Source organism: Muntiacus reevesi, chromosome 3, assembly GCF_963930625.1.
Source record: "Muntiacus reevesi chromosome 3, mMunRee1.1, whole genome shotgun sequence".
Classification (NCBI taxonomy): Eukaryota; Metazoa; Chordata; class Mammalia; order Artiodactyla; family Cervidae; genus Muntiacus; species Muntiacus reevesi.
The window spans coordinates 61,778,455-61,793,728 of record NC_089251.1 but is presented as its reverse complement, the minus strand read 5'-3'; positions in this window follow the sequence as shown (position 1 = coordinate 61,793,728).

Here is a 15,274-nt window from a genome sequence, read left to right as displayed (position 1 = left end):
CTCCTCCCACCTCTTTCCTCCATTCTTATTCTTATCTGGTATACTTGCTGTCCTAGAGCATACCACCTTTATTCCCAACCCAGGGCCTTTGCATTCTGTAAAGTGCTTTATGGCTGCATCTTTACTCCTCACTTCAACCAGATCCTTGGTCAAAAGTCTCCTTCTTACAGAAGATGTCCATGACTATATGTCTAAAGGAGTGTCCCTTACTACCCTTTCTAGTCCCACCCCTTTCACTTTTTTCTGTACCTTAAACAGTTCTTCTTTATCATTTGCCTTTCTGTCTCTAAAGCAAAAATATAAACTCTTTGAGATCAGAGATATTATTTTGCTCACAGATGCTTTCCCCAAACCTTGAGCCATGCCTGGAGTAGAGTAGATGATTGCTAAATATTAATATTTTTTGAAAGAATGAGTTTATTTGGGCATATCTCCTACCCATCAGTTCTCTCTTCTAAAAGTATAAATTAACAGCTACTTCAACCTACTCCATACGCTTATGTTATACTTCTAAAAGTAAACAGCATAATGTGTTTTGCTTTCTCACCACAATGACAGGTTAATTCACTTAATTATTCCTGTCTGAGGTGTTGGGGGGAAGAGCCTGGTGGGCTACAGTCCATGGGGCCGCAAAGAGTCAAGGGTCCACACCACTGAGTGACTAAACACAGCACACAGCAAAGTGTTAAAAAGAAACATCCTGACAAATGAAGCATTTGGGCTAGTGCGTTTGACTTTCTTAGATCCTTAGGTATTTTACAGCCTCAATCTTGTTTCTTATGTTGAAATAATTTCAGAAGGAACTAACATTCATTGGAAAGCTGCAGGGGAAGTTGAAATCCTTCATTCTTCTCAAAAGAGGACCTGTTTATCACTTATCTTGAAGGCACTGGCAGAGTTTTGCTTTGTCATACAAAGTTTATTGATTCTTTTGTAGCAGCCTTGTTTGAAAATTAATTTGGAATTTAAGCAATGACCTCTTTGAGAAATAGTGAACATTAATTTTTTTATGCTGAGCCTTCTGAGCGTTTAGTAATGGGGTATGAGTCACATTGAAATAGAAGCTTCATTTTCCACTCTGAATTTTACACAATATGATTTTACCTATAAAAGACAGCACATCTCAGTAAACTCAGGAAATATAAATTTATAATTTCCCTCTTCTTAGAGTCGGTCATACAATACAATTACCATAAGAAGATTGCTTTAAACATGCAATTATAAATATGGCATGATTCTATAAATTATCTGTAATTTATTTATAAATCTTCTGCAAGGGCTAATGTTTAACACATGCACATATTTTTTTTATATTCCCTTTCCCTTCAGTACTGTCATATCATTAGATAAATATACTTAATGAGGGTTTATTATGGAAATAAAATAATCTAAACAGTATTGTATGGTCTACTGTATTATGAAAGAGCTATTTTAAAAGCCTATTAAAGTTTCTGCTTGGGCTTGTTCAAGTTCATATGAGTGAGGAATGATAACCTAGAAGAAAATTCCTATTTTGATTATTCAATCAAATACATTCTCCTGTATTATTCAATCAAATCAGCTCTTTTCTCTTTCTGCTACTCTTTGTCCCTAAGTCACAGTAAGATAAAGCTATAAGTCAAGAGAATAATTTCTTCTTCACAACACTGTCAGAGGTTTTAAAAAAACTGAGTCGTGAGTCAACCTTTTCGTGTACTAGAAAAGTAGAAAAAAAGTTTCTTATCAAAAGCTGCTCTAGTTTCTAAGAATCAGTTTTTGTTTTGTTTTGTTTTTTTAAAGAACGATGTTAGAATTTGTAGTTAGATTTTGCAAGTTGTATATGTCACAGGCACATTAGACATGGTATTGTAATCAAGGTGGTATTCTTTAACCTTGCTGACAATGGGGTATTTCAGTTTTCATTCCTAAAATGGGATTCCCCCAATGAGGCAGAGGACCATTTATGACATTTTTGGATCACAGAAATGGCTTACATACCCAATCCCAATCTATTTGACATAGTTTACCTACCCTACCAAGCTTTCCAAATAAAACAAACATCAATCAAACTAACCCCATGATTTGAGTTCTGGGGTCTTATCCTAAACATCACTATATCCTTAGCACCTAAGCGCACCTTTCACCTACCAGCTGCTAATTGAGATAATGCATACAGAGAGGCATAAGTGACTTACCATCAGAAAGACACTAAAACAAACGTGAAGGAGGACTCAGAAATGTTTTGTAGAAACCCTACCGTATGTATGTACTTACATACACAAATAGAGATGTCAGTGACAGAGAAAGGAACAGGCAATGTTGGAAATGTAGCGTTATAATTTAATGGTGCTTCTGCATGTCTAATTCACAAGGCATCTAATAGAGTGACAGCATCTATACTGTGATTTTTCCATTTATTTTCCACATAGTCTTTTAAGGACAACCTATGACAATGATCTTCAAGAAAATTCTCTCCTTTTTATAAAAATCAAAGCAAATATTGCATTACTGCCCCTGAAATAAAATCTTACTCAAAATTTCAACCACCTCAACATATAAACACAGATAAGAGCACAAGTGGAAGACCCATTCTATTCGTTTCTCCTTACTCAACACATATGGTGGCCTCCATGGTAGCCCCCAAGGCCATTACAGAGAACTCTAGGGCCGTAGTTAGAAAAGCAGTGACTCAGATGCATAGGAAACGGGTAGCTTTCAACCGCACCCAACAGATGTATTTATATCAGTGCTGCATGCACTAAACAGATAATGGCATAAATATTACACATGCATATAGTTTGCAGTATATAAACTTACTATTTTAAGTTTAATATGAATATACACATCTCTAGATCTATACAAAAACATTATTCTTAAACTGGCTGGTAAAGACAAATGAAAAAAATAAAAATCATAATTTGGTTCCATATTGTGATTGTGTAAAACAAGGGGTGATGTATTTTTCTTCTATTGGACATATTTTCAGAATCATGCATGGAAATATATATATATACCCTGTGTCGTTTATAACAGTGCTACAAATAACTAGGATTATGCTCATTAGCAAACATTGCTTCTTTTCTGAAGGGGATGCCAGGCAGACATGGCTGAAAGGAAAGTCTTTTTTAGACAGAAGAGACAAACCTGGAAATAGGAATCTATATGTTGGTCCTGTGACTATTTAATGCAGTGTTTTGTAAGAGAGAGAGAAAGAAAGATCGTGCTTTGTGTGACATCCTACAAGCACCACAAAGAAATCTGATGTTCGTCTTAACCAGACACAGCTATGATTTTGCCATCTAGTTTCTCAGAAATATTCATTGTATCAGAAGAACTTTCCACGCTAAGGGCCAAATGTGACAGAAGGAAGGAAGGAAAAAATCAACCAGACAGTTCTTTTTAAAAAAATTCTTTATCTCACCACTAAGTTTGGACAAGTAACTGACAAGAAGGAAAGAGAGCTTTGCATAAGGAATTAAAACTTAGTTGTTAAGTTGCCCTTCAATTTTCTTCGATCCCCATCTTACCCCATTTTCTCATCTGTGTTGCTTGTGTTGTTGTGCTTGCAGTTGTTTTTCTTATGGATAATTTTTGCCTCTAAATACTGAGAAAGAATAATCAGGTGCTTGAGGAGTGGTGTCTCTGTTCATCTCCCCACACGTGATCGCTTTCTGTCTGGTGCTTTGTCATGGTGCCTCCAGAGCAGACTTCCTCTGCTTCCTTTGTTATCCTTGCCTGATAAATAAACAGCGCAAAATTACCGAACTTATTATGGTAATCGAGAAAAGGAAACGATCTCTGAGCCTGTCCCCCATCTATTTCTCTGCCGCGGCAAAAGTTGGCAAAACCTGTGCTAAATCTCAGTTGCTACTGTAACATCAGCCCCTCTCCTGCAGCCTCTTTTATTCCTGCAGCCCCCCACCCTCTGTGATGACTGTTTTCTGTCCATCTTGAGCTGGGTGTCAGTTCATTTAGATTTACATCAAGTAGTAAATTAAAATAATCACTCAGCAAACACTCTGAGCTCAGTTTTCCCTTTCAGTCAGGAGTTGCACGAGCTGCTTGAAGCATTCAAGCAGAAAATATTGCTGTCTAGATATTTGTCCTCTGGGTGATAAAGGAGGCATTGTCTTGGGACCCACTCAGGCCTCCGAGCCGCTCGTTGCTGTGCATCACAGCTGTGAAGTGTGCTTTGTTATGTGTCTGAGGACTCGGGTTCAAGACCTTGTTTTTCTTGAAATACCAGACTGATCAGAGCTGCATATGTTCGGGGGAAAGCAGGGGTCGGTGGTTCTCTGTCCACATTTTTACTAGATTATTCTTGGACAGAACTCTGGGAAAATACCCTGCAGCCTGAACCATCCCAAGAGTTTTGCTTTGTTTTAATTCATTTTCTTTCTTTCTCTTTTTTGTATCTCTCTTTCTTTTCGTTTTTTTTTTTTCATCCTTCAGATTTTGCTTGGTTGCAGTGCTAGAAAATGCTAGAGTTCATCTGCATAAGTCAGAAACAAAGGCTTACAGCACTGCTCTGAACCCAGTGCCATGATGCAGCAAGTTATAAACCCGTTTCTTTGTGTTCTCATTACTGTACAGCTACCTGCCTGTTTAGAAAGCAAAATGTGGAGTTCAGTCACCTGGGATGAAATATAGAATAGGTTAAAGACATTTTTCACCATTTGTAAACGATCAGTGGAATTTGAAATGAGAAGTTGATAAAGGCAAATGAATCAGTTTTTGCTTGGAATGAGAACCTTTTTTTAAAGGAAAGATAAAAATTATCTTTTGAAACTCTCTAAGCCATTGTATTTTTATTACAGGATTTTTGCAGGTAGGTTATTGCTATCAGTGTTTGAAAGAGTAAAATATTTGTTGCTTTAAGTAATGAAAGAAAAATATCAAATGATAAGGGGTGTGGTGGTAGGCAGCTAAATGAAAATTAGAATCTTGAGTCAATTCTCTGAATTTTTCCAAATAGTTCCTCATGCTTGGCTAATCGACTGCTGTTATCAATTTTCGGCCAGATATTTGACATTGGGTTGCATTTGTATCTAAGCCAAGGTATCTATTGCAAATGTGATATTTGATACATTCCTCATGTCTATGTTATGGCTAAATATATACCTCCAATTATAAAATTCTCTACTCACACATGGAAAATGAAGTCCCAAAATAAGCAAAAAATCAATGTGAAAGAAATGGGATAGACACATATATTTACATACACATACATATGGTCACACACTTGATTTCCTTATGAATGAATGATTTCATATTCTTGAATTAAAATGCATTGCATTTTGGGGTGTTTTCACTCAGTGGCAACTGAAGCTGTGGCTGCAAATCTCACCCCTTGGACAGTATGAATCTTCCCAGTAAGGCTATATCTTCAAGACCCAGAGGTGTCCTTCCACTGGCAATACTAAGCCCTCAAATTGTGCCAAAGCGTGTGAAAATAAATGGAAAGCATCACCACCACAGAGTAAAATTATATATCATTTCAGTCATATATTATGGTTCATGATGTTTTGTGTCTGGCAAGTACCAATTTAGTTCAGAAATATAGGCTAAAAGAACCAAACCAGCATCTTTACTTCTGATTTGCTTGGGCTGCAATCAGAGAAGCTTATGTGATGACCTGCTTTAATGGGCTATAGTCCATGGGGTTGCAAAAGTCAGACACAACTGAGCAAATAGCGCTTTCACTTTTACCCATGATAGTTGCATAACGTTGAGCAAGTTACCTAACCACTATGGGGATTCAGTTTTTCTACATGTACAATGGGAATATTCTCAATATGGCCTCATTTGGCTGTTTAAATTATTTCATGCTTGATGCACATTCAGTTCTTAGAAGAGTGTCTGGCACATAGCAAATATTCAACAAATATTTCATTAATGATAGTGATGGTGGAAATAATGATGATAATCCTCATGATAAGTATAAGAGTTATCCTAAATCCAGGAAATACAATTTGGGTTGCAGTTTTGTTCCGTTTTTCTAGGGGTCATGTACGTATACATCAGAATTAGGTTGTCCTGTACTAGAATCTCCATTCAGTCATTTACTAACTATATGCACAGGCAAAGAAAATGGCAACCCACTCCAGTATTCTTGCCTGGGAAATCCCATGGACAGAGGAGCCTGGTGGGCTATAGTCCACAGGGTCACAAGAGTCAGACACAACTGAACAACTGAACCCTATACGTCCTTACATGCATGGGCAAATTACTTAGCTCCTCTAAGTTTTATTTTCTATGTGATAATAATAGCCTCATAGGACTATTCTAAATATGAAAATAGATGCTGCACGTAAGTTGTTTAGAACAGTACGTGACCAAACAGGGCTGCCCCTAAGGCTTGCGGTACCTCAGGTTCAAAAAAAGAAATCTCTTTCTAGAGAAAGACAAATATCATATATTAACTCATATATATGGAATCTAGAAAGATGGCACCAACAACCCTACCTGCAGGGCAGCAAAGGAGACACAGACAGAAAGAACAAACACTTTTAGACTCAGTGGGAGGAGGAAAGTTTGGGATGATTTGAGAGAATAGCTTTGAAGCATACACATTACCATATGTAAAACAGAGAGCCACAGTGGTAGTTTGATGTATGACACAGGCACCCAAAGTCAGCGCTTTGTGACAACCTGGAGGGATGGGGTGGGGAAGGAGGTGGGAGGGGGTTGCAGATGGAGAGGACAAGTGTATGCATATGGTCAGTTCATACTGATGAATGGCAAAAACCATCACAATATGGTAAAGTTATTAGCCTTCAATTAAAAATAAATTTAAAAAATCTCTTCCTATATAACCGTTTACATAGCATTATAAAATTCAAGAACCAATCATCTAAAATTTAGAAAACTGGTTAGAGAAGAAAGCGTAAGTGTTTTTTTCTCGTGTAATTGATATACATGAAAATTATTCAGTGTCCGAGCACCACTTCTTCCTGTTCAGGTACAGATACTTCTCTTCATAGTCTTCTTTATTTATTTACTATTTCTGACAAAAATCAGAACTCTCACAATGAGAAAAAGGGTATAATGCTGTAATTACTTACAATGTCATGAATCTTTGGAATCTGTATCTGTGAAATAATATTGATCTTCTTGTGTCTGCAGTTCCCTTGTACCATTTTTTAAGTGCTGATTATAGCAGCCCTTAAGTCACCTCATCAGCCACTGTATTGCCCATAAATACTGGTTTCCAATAGTTATCTCAGAGGCTTAACAGAAACAACCTCTGTTGACAACCACAGGTGTAAGTCTTGCCTAGAGTATGCAAGAAGATGTGCAGAATAATTTGTTTCCTGATTATGTTAGTTTTACAGTTCAGAAGTCCATGGTGTGCATGGAGAGCAACACATAGTCCATCCGTGTTTTCTCTTGAACTAATTAGGCTGTCATCATTGCATTCCTTGAATGTGATCTCTATCAAGGTTGCTTGCCCTCCACACACCTCCACTGGTGGGGAGGGTAAACAAAGGATAAGAGATTAAGCAAGAATGGTTCTATTCGCATAAGAAATGTCTGCCCTTGGATCAGCCTGGCTTAAACCTACCTAGGTGATTTGACATAATGTGAAGAAAGCAATTAATCAGAACATTAATGGAAAGGACCTATTGGCACTGTGGAGCAATGATCTTTGAAGTCTTCAGAGGAGATAGTTGTGACCACCTGGAGGACTGCCTGGTACATAGCACAGAGTGTGTGGAAGGGATGGTCTGACTTCTCAGAATGCTGACAACAGTGTCACTCAGGGAAAATGACATCTGTACCCACATCACCCTTAGCTACTGCAGACTGAAGGTGGTACTGTGGTTGATTTGTTAAATCTCATGGACAGATGAGATTTAATGCATTGTTACACATACGGCTCAAACCAAAGGTTGGCACAGAACTGTTGTATCCTCCTGTGTCTGACTTGAGCATCACATCATTCAGACGTGACACGCCAAAAAAAAAAAAGTACTGCACTGACCAGTAGGAGAAATTCATTTTACCAGTTCACCCTCCTGGCAGTGGCTGGCTGTGTGGTCCCAGGGCAGACAAGAATGACCCGGGAGCTTCTGGGGCATCCAGTTGATCCCATGATTGCAGGGAATGTCATAGCGCCACCAAGAAGAGAAACAAGTCAAGACTTAGAAGGATCCTGATTTGGGCTCAGGTAAACCTGCTAAAATAGCCAGAGAGAGACCAGTAAAAATGTGAGGAAATCACCCTGTGGCTGGAATGGGATTTTCTCCTTGGGTAGGGCAGGAAAAGCAGAGGGAGGAATGGGTATAGAAAGGAGAGGCAACAGCCTCAGTGAAAAACAGAGAAATATGAAGGACCTAGTTGTTGAAAAAAATTCAGGGAGTAAGGTACAGGCTTGTGCAAGGGGTTGTTGGAGGCGCTGAAGTAGATGCAGACAGAGACTAGAGATCAACTTGAAATGTTAGGTTGAGGCCAAGTCTTGGAGAACTTTGAGTACAAATGGTATCTCTATAAGTTTTAGGGAGCAATTTAATACTAGGATCTGGGCATTAGAAACCCTATTTCAGGTTCAAAGGAAGAAGAGTGGATTGTTGAAAGATTTTCAAGCAAAGGAGTGATCCCTGCTTCCTAAATATGCTGGTAAAACTTTATAGGTTAGATAACCATGGGAGAGGCCAGAGAAGAAGGTGAATTAAGGGGCTATGTACTTCCTTCAGGGAAGAGATAAAGAACACCGCAATTAGAAGAACAGAATGAGAAAGGAGAGGAGGACACCCATGATTCTTAAGGGTTAAGGTCAGCAGACTTTGAGGACTAATCAGATGGAGGTTGGAGGAATAGACTGGCCATTTGGTGTTACAATAACTAAGAGGCTTATTCACTCAGTCCATGACATTTTATTGAGTAAGTGCCCTCCCTGGGCAGGAAATGCAAGAGGAGCGGCAAGTCTGGACTCTCAAAGGGTGAAAATCATCTATATGTCACATATGCAGAAACTGTTAGACCTCTCTTAGTAGTGGTGGGTTCTAGAGCCCAGGGATCTGTATTATTAACAATTACCCTTGGTAACACTTTTCATCAGCTTTCCTGGTGGCTCAGACTGTAAAGAGTCTGCCTGCAATGCAGAGACCCGGGTCAGGAAAATACCTTGGAGAAGAAAATGGCAATCCACTCTGGTATTCTTGCCTGGAAAATCCCATGGACAGAGGAGCCTAGCAGGCTACAGTCCATGGGGTTGCAAAGAGTCAGACATGACTGAACAACTAACACACACACAGCACTTTTCATCAGTACCATTTAGGAAACACTGTGTGAAATAATGCATTTGATTTTGGATTGGAGGAGATAACCTATATATAGAGAAATTACATAAATGCATATACAGTGGATTCTACTACACTTCCACAGGCATCAGAGGCAGAAGAGGTTAAGATGAGATATGCTATACTATGCTATGAGGAAAAGAAACAGAAGTTAAAACAATAAGAAGCAAACTCTTCAGAGAACACCTCTCTCTCGATCTGAGAAATGGAACTCGAAACTTCTGCCAATAGAAATTTCTCCTTTGCTGACTGAAAGATTGGCTCCCATCCAAATCCAGCTGCTGGCTTTAGGATCAATTATGGTGATTGACAGGCTTCACTGATGGCTCAGCAGGAGATGTGGGTTTGATCCCCGGGTTGGGAAGATTCCCTGGAGAAGGAAGTGGCAACCCACTCCAGTATTCTTGCCTGGGAAATCCCATGGACAGAGGATCCTTGTGGGCTATTGTCCATGGGGTCCTGAAGAGTTGGACATGATTGAGCTACTGAGCACACACCTGTCTTGAAGCCCACATTTTATTTATCTGTTGCTCCACTGGAAAGCCAGCACCAACGAAGGTAAAGGACTTTCTGGTTGAGGGGTGGAAAAGAGAGAGAAGGGGTTTTTTGTTCACTGTATCACTCTCCATCCTCATCAGAACAGTGAAGGAGGTGGAATTTGATTTTAGTGCACTCCTTAACCAGAATGCTTGTTATGCAGGCGGTCCCCAATCACTGTGAAACGTGGCATCAGCACACTACACTGCATAGGCTAGAATTCCATGTACCTCATGGTTCCTTGTTTCTACATCTAAGATCTAGCTTTCTTCCACAGCTCCATTTATCTTTTTTTTCTCCAAAAGGCACCACTGTTCTAATCTTCTACTTGATTTTTGTCAAAGTTTCAGTGCGTTGTAGTGTCTTAGTATGTTATCTGACCCAGGTAATGTACAGTTTAATAAAAGACTTTTGCAAAGAGTGTGTTAAACTAAAGGGATGACTTAATGATGAAATTTCAGGTGAAAGGAAATATTTTGTTCAGATGGGGAGAAACGAATTAGCCAGGAAACCAGAGGATGAATGAAATTTAGGGAACACTTCTTTTTATAATTAAAATTTTAACTGTAAATTACAAATATGAATTCTAATAATAACAACTTCTTTATGAGCAATTTAGGACATTTAAATGAGATAACATATATAAAGCCCCAGCTGCAAGAATTGGAATTCAATAAATACCAATTTTTCCTTACACCCTTATCTCCATCTGGGTTGATGTGGATTACCCTGTGATCACCTGCTGTGTATTCTTCCCAGGGTATACAGCTAACAATTCGACTTAATTCCAAAGAGAGAATAATGTCAAGAAGGAACTGAGTGTTAAGTCTTACAGCTGGGGAAATTATACACACACACACACACACACACACACACACACACACACACAATATCATTTAATATTGGCAAACAGTCCTATAAAGAAGTTATAAAAATTCTGTCGAAGTGGTTGCTGTACGGTATAATTATGATTGTATGATGGGGATTCTGAAACAGTCATCTCTGGAGGGACGCCAAGCTCTTTCTATGATAATTAATCAACTTAGTGGCCTTTAGAAACAAAAAGCCTAGCTTGACTTACATTTTGATATCTAGAGAACCTTAAATTTTTGGAACTTTTCAACTTGCTGGCACCCTGTTTTGCCTTTCTCTATGTGAAATATATGATGAAGTAAGTGCTCGACTTGTAGAGAAGGGATGCTATGATATTGCTGTGACTGCTCAGATGCCTCTTTCCCTCTTTAACTTTCTGTTTCTCTGGAGTTTTCTGAATAATGGAGGCTTGTCAAAGAACCATGTGCTGGAGGAAGAAAGGTAAGCTACTATGCCTTTGTATTCAACATTGGCTCAAACTGAATGCATATACTCTGCATTGGAAATGCCGTCAATGGCATTCTGGCCGTTTGTAGGTACTCAAATCACTAACCTTGCCAAAGAATAAGTTTGTGAGCTTCCTTTTCAGAGGTTCTGTCTCTGATATTTCAGAAGCATTCAATTATAATTCTGCTGCTTCCTTTTATGTGGCAGTCATGGGTTGTCAGCAAGGATAGAATTAACAGAGGCACGTGAAGTGTGCTCCGGCGTCTCATGCCTAAGGATCTGTATTTCTTTTGTTCATTGTGACAAATGACAGCCTTAAAGATATTTGTCCTGATTCCTTACTGTCCCTATGCAGGTAAAAACTTCCATTGAAGTCAAACAAGCTTCATTGAAGTTAATGGGAAGTAATAACCTTGAAGGGAAGGGAGAACTAGGGTGATTAATTTTAATTAGCCAAACGTAAACAAGCATGTGTCTACAAGCGGTGACAGGAAAGTGGATGTTTGTAACTCCTAACTTAGCTTTAGGGGTCTAGGTAAGGCAATTTTCTAGAGAATCAGAACTATTTCAACCCAGAAATGTAAGACTATCCATGAAGAATAAAATCCATTCTCCATAGGTGTATCTCTGAGATATTCCTTCAAAACATTAATTCAACAAAAAGGTACTAATATATGATCACATGCCAAACACCTTCCAGGCCCTGGAGGTAGAAAGAAGAGGACAAATAGTTGCCCATATGGAGTAATCATTCAGTCTATGGAAATAGCACAGTGAACAATTCTGTGACAAGTTATTAATTTGTATCTCTACCAATCATTTATTCATTTATTGATTTATTCAAGAAATATTTAACAGATGCCTTCTAAGTTTTGTGTATGTTTGTTTGTTTTTTGCACTGTTCTTGTAACAAGAATGTGCAAAGTACTATTGGAATTCAGTGGAATAGGAATTTGATTTGGAATGGGAGGTTGAGTTATAATCATGTAAAGCTTCTCAGAGACAGTGCCATTTGACCTCAGCTTCACATGAATAATGTTTAGTTAGGCAAAGAATCTCAACATTAAAAAAACTAAGATCATGGCATTCAGTTCCATCACTTTTATGGGAAATAGAAGGGAAAAAAGTGAAAACGGCAACAGATTTCATTTTCTTGGGCTCCAAAATCACTGTGGACAATGACTGCAGCCATGAAATTAATAGACACTTGCTCTTTGGAAGGAAAGCTATGAAAAAACTAGATAGTGTGTTCAAAACCAGAGCCATCACTTTGCCGACAAAGGTATACAGTCAAAGTTATGTTTTTTTCAGTAGTTATGTATGGATGTGAGAGTTGGACTGTAAAGAAGGCAGAGTATGAAAGAATTGATGCTTTTGAATTGCAGTGCTGGAGAAGGACCTTGAGAGTCCCTTGGACTGCAAGAACAAACTAGTCAATCCTAAAGAAAATCAGTCCTGAATATTCATTGGAAGGACTGATGCTGAAGTTGAAGCTCCAAAACTTTGGCCACTTGATGTGAAGAGCCAGCTCATTGAGAAAGACCCTGATGCTGGGAAATATTGAAGGCAAAAGGAGAAGGGGGTAACAGAGGGTCTGAGATGGTTAGATAACCTCATTGACTCAAAGGACATGAATTTGAGCAAACTCTGGGTGATAGTGGAGGACAGAGGAGCCTGGAATACTGCAACCCATGGGGTCACAAAGAGTTGGACACAACTTAGTGACTGAAAAAGGAAAATAAAAAGGAAAACATGGGATATAAAAATTATATAAGGAGAGGTATGAAGCACAGAACCTCAGGGCATGTTCAAGAAAAAATATGAACTACGTGAGGGCTCTGGTATGGAAACTGCAGACTACAGTCCTCTAGCCAAATCTAGATTCCCATATATTTTTGTACAGTCCATTAGGTAAGAATATTCCTAACAATTTTTAAAAGTTGAAAAAAGTCAAAAGAACCCTCTTTCATGAAGTGTGAAAATTATGAGCAATTCAAATTTCAGTTTGTATGAATGAAATTCTATTGGAACACAACAACTCAACACAACAACATTTATTCCATGTTGTATATGGCTGCCTTTGCTCCACCCAGCAGAGTGAGATGGTAGCTGCAAGACTGTATGATCCACAAGCCCCAAATATTTGCTATCCAGCCCTTTGTTGACAAAGTTCACCAGCACCAACTCTAGTATATAACGTAGACATAGATTGAGACCAAATTGTGATAAAATGTCAATAGTATTTCAATGAATTTAGACTTTTTCTTCTGAAAACTGGTGAATAAAAAAGCTTAAGGTTTATTTTTATGTTATAAAAATAACATTGTGATGACTTTGACATTCGTTAAATTGATAGAACTTTCCATTCACACATAAGTGCCCCATGATCACAGAAGCATGATCAGGATACCTAACAAATGTCTACAGTTCCTAAAGATAATTAAGAGATAGCTCAGATGTGTCAAGGCTTATAGGTCAAAGAGAAAAAAAATGAGTTTTATGTTTATAAAATCTCCAAAGTGACTATTTGGCAGAGAATTTCCTATGGAAGGAAGTCAGACATGTACTTAATTTATGGTGTAGTGACTAAAGACTGAAAAAAGATTGTCATGTGATTAAAGCTATTTTTCCAATGTTTTTGAACAAAAAGAATACCTCCTTTCAGTTCAGTTCAATTCAGTTGCTCAGTCGTGTCTGACTCTTTGTGGTCCCATGTACTGCAGCATGCCAGGCTTCCCTGTCCACCAACTCCTGGAGCTTGCTCAAACTCATGTCCATCGAGTCAGTGATGCCATCCAACCATCTCATCCTCTGTCGTCCCCTTCTCCTCCTGCCTTCAGTCTTTCCCAGCATCAGGGTCTTTTCTAAGGAGTCAGTTCTTTGCATCAAGTGGTCAAAGGACTGGAGTTTCAGCTTCAACATCAGTCCTTCCAATAACTATTCAGGACTGATTTCCTTTAGGATTGATAGGTTTGATCTCCTTGCAGTCCAAGGGACTCTCAAGAGTCTTCTCCAGTACCACAGTTCAAAAGCATCAGTTCTTCAGTGCTCAGCTTTCCTTACAGTCCAACTCTCACATCCATACATGACTATTGGAAAAACCATAGCTTTGACTAGATGGACCTTTGTTGGCAAAGTAATGTCTCTGCTTTGTAATATGCTGTCTAGGTTGGTAATAGCTTTTCTTCCAAGGAGCAAACGTCTTTTAATTTCATGGCTGCAGTCACCATCTGCAGTGATTTTGGAGCCCCAAAAAATAAACTCTCTCACTGTTTCTATTGTTTCCCCATCCATATGTCATGAAGTGATGGGACCAGATGCCATGATCTTAGTTTTCTGAATGTTGAGTGTTAAGCCAACTTTTTCACTCTCCTCTTTCACTTTCATCAAGAGGCTCTTTAGTTCTTCTTTGCTTTCTGCCATAAGGGTGGTGTCATCTACTTATTGATATTATTGGTATTTTTCCCAGAAATCTTGATTCCAGCTTCTGCTTCATCCAGCCCAGCATTTTACATGATGTACACTGTATTTAGTTTAAGCAAGCAGGGTGACAATATACAGTCTTGACATTCTCCTTTACCAATCTGGAACCAGTTTATTGTTCCATGTCTGGTTCTAACTGTTACTCCTCTACCTGTACACAGATTTCTCAGGAGAGAGGTAAGGTAGTCTGGTGTTCTCATCTCTTTAAGAATTGTCCACAATTTGTTGTGATCCACACAGTCAAAGGCTTTGGTATAGTCAATAAAGGGGAAGTAGATGTTTTTCTGATATTCTCTTGCTCTTTCAATGATTCAATGGCTTTTGGCAACTTGATCTCTCATTCTCTGTCTTTTCTAAACTTAGTTTTAACATCTGGAAGTTCACGATTCATGTACTATTGAAGCCTGGCTTGGAGAATTTTGAGCATTACCTTGCTAGTGTGAGAGATGAGTGCAATTGTGCGGTAGTTTGAGTGCCAACATTCTTTGGCATTGCCTTTCTTTGGGATTGGAATGAAAACTGACATTTTCCAGTCCTGTGGCCATTGCTATGTTTTCCAAATTTGCCAGTGTATTGCCTGCAGCACTTTAATGACACCACCTTTTAGGATTTGAAATAGCTCAATTGGAATTCCATTACTTTCACTAGCTTTG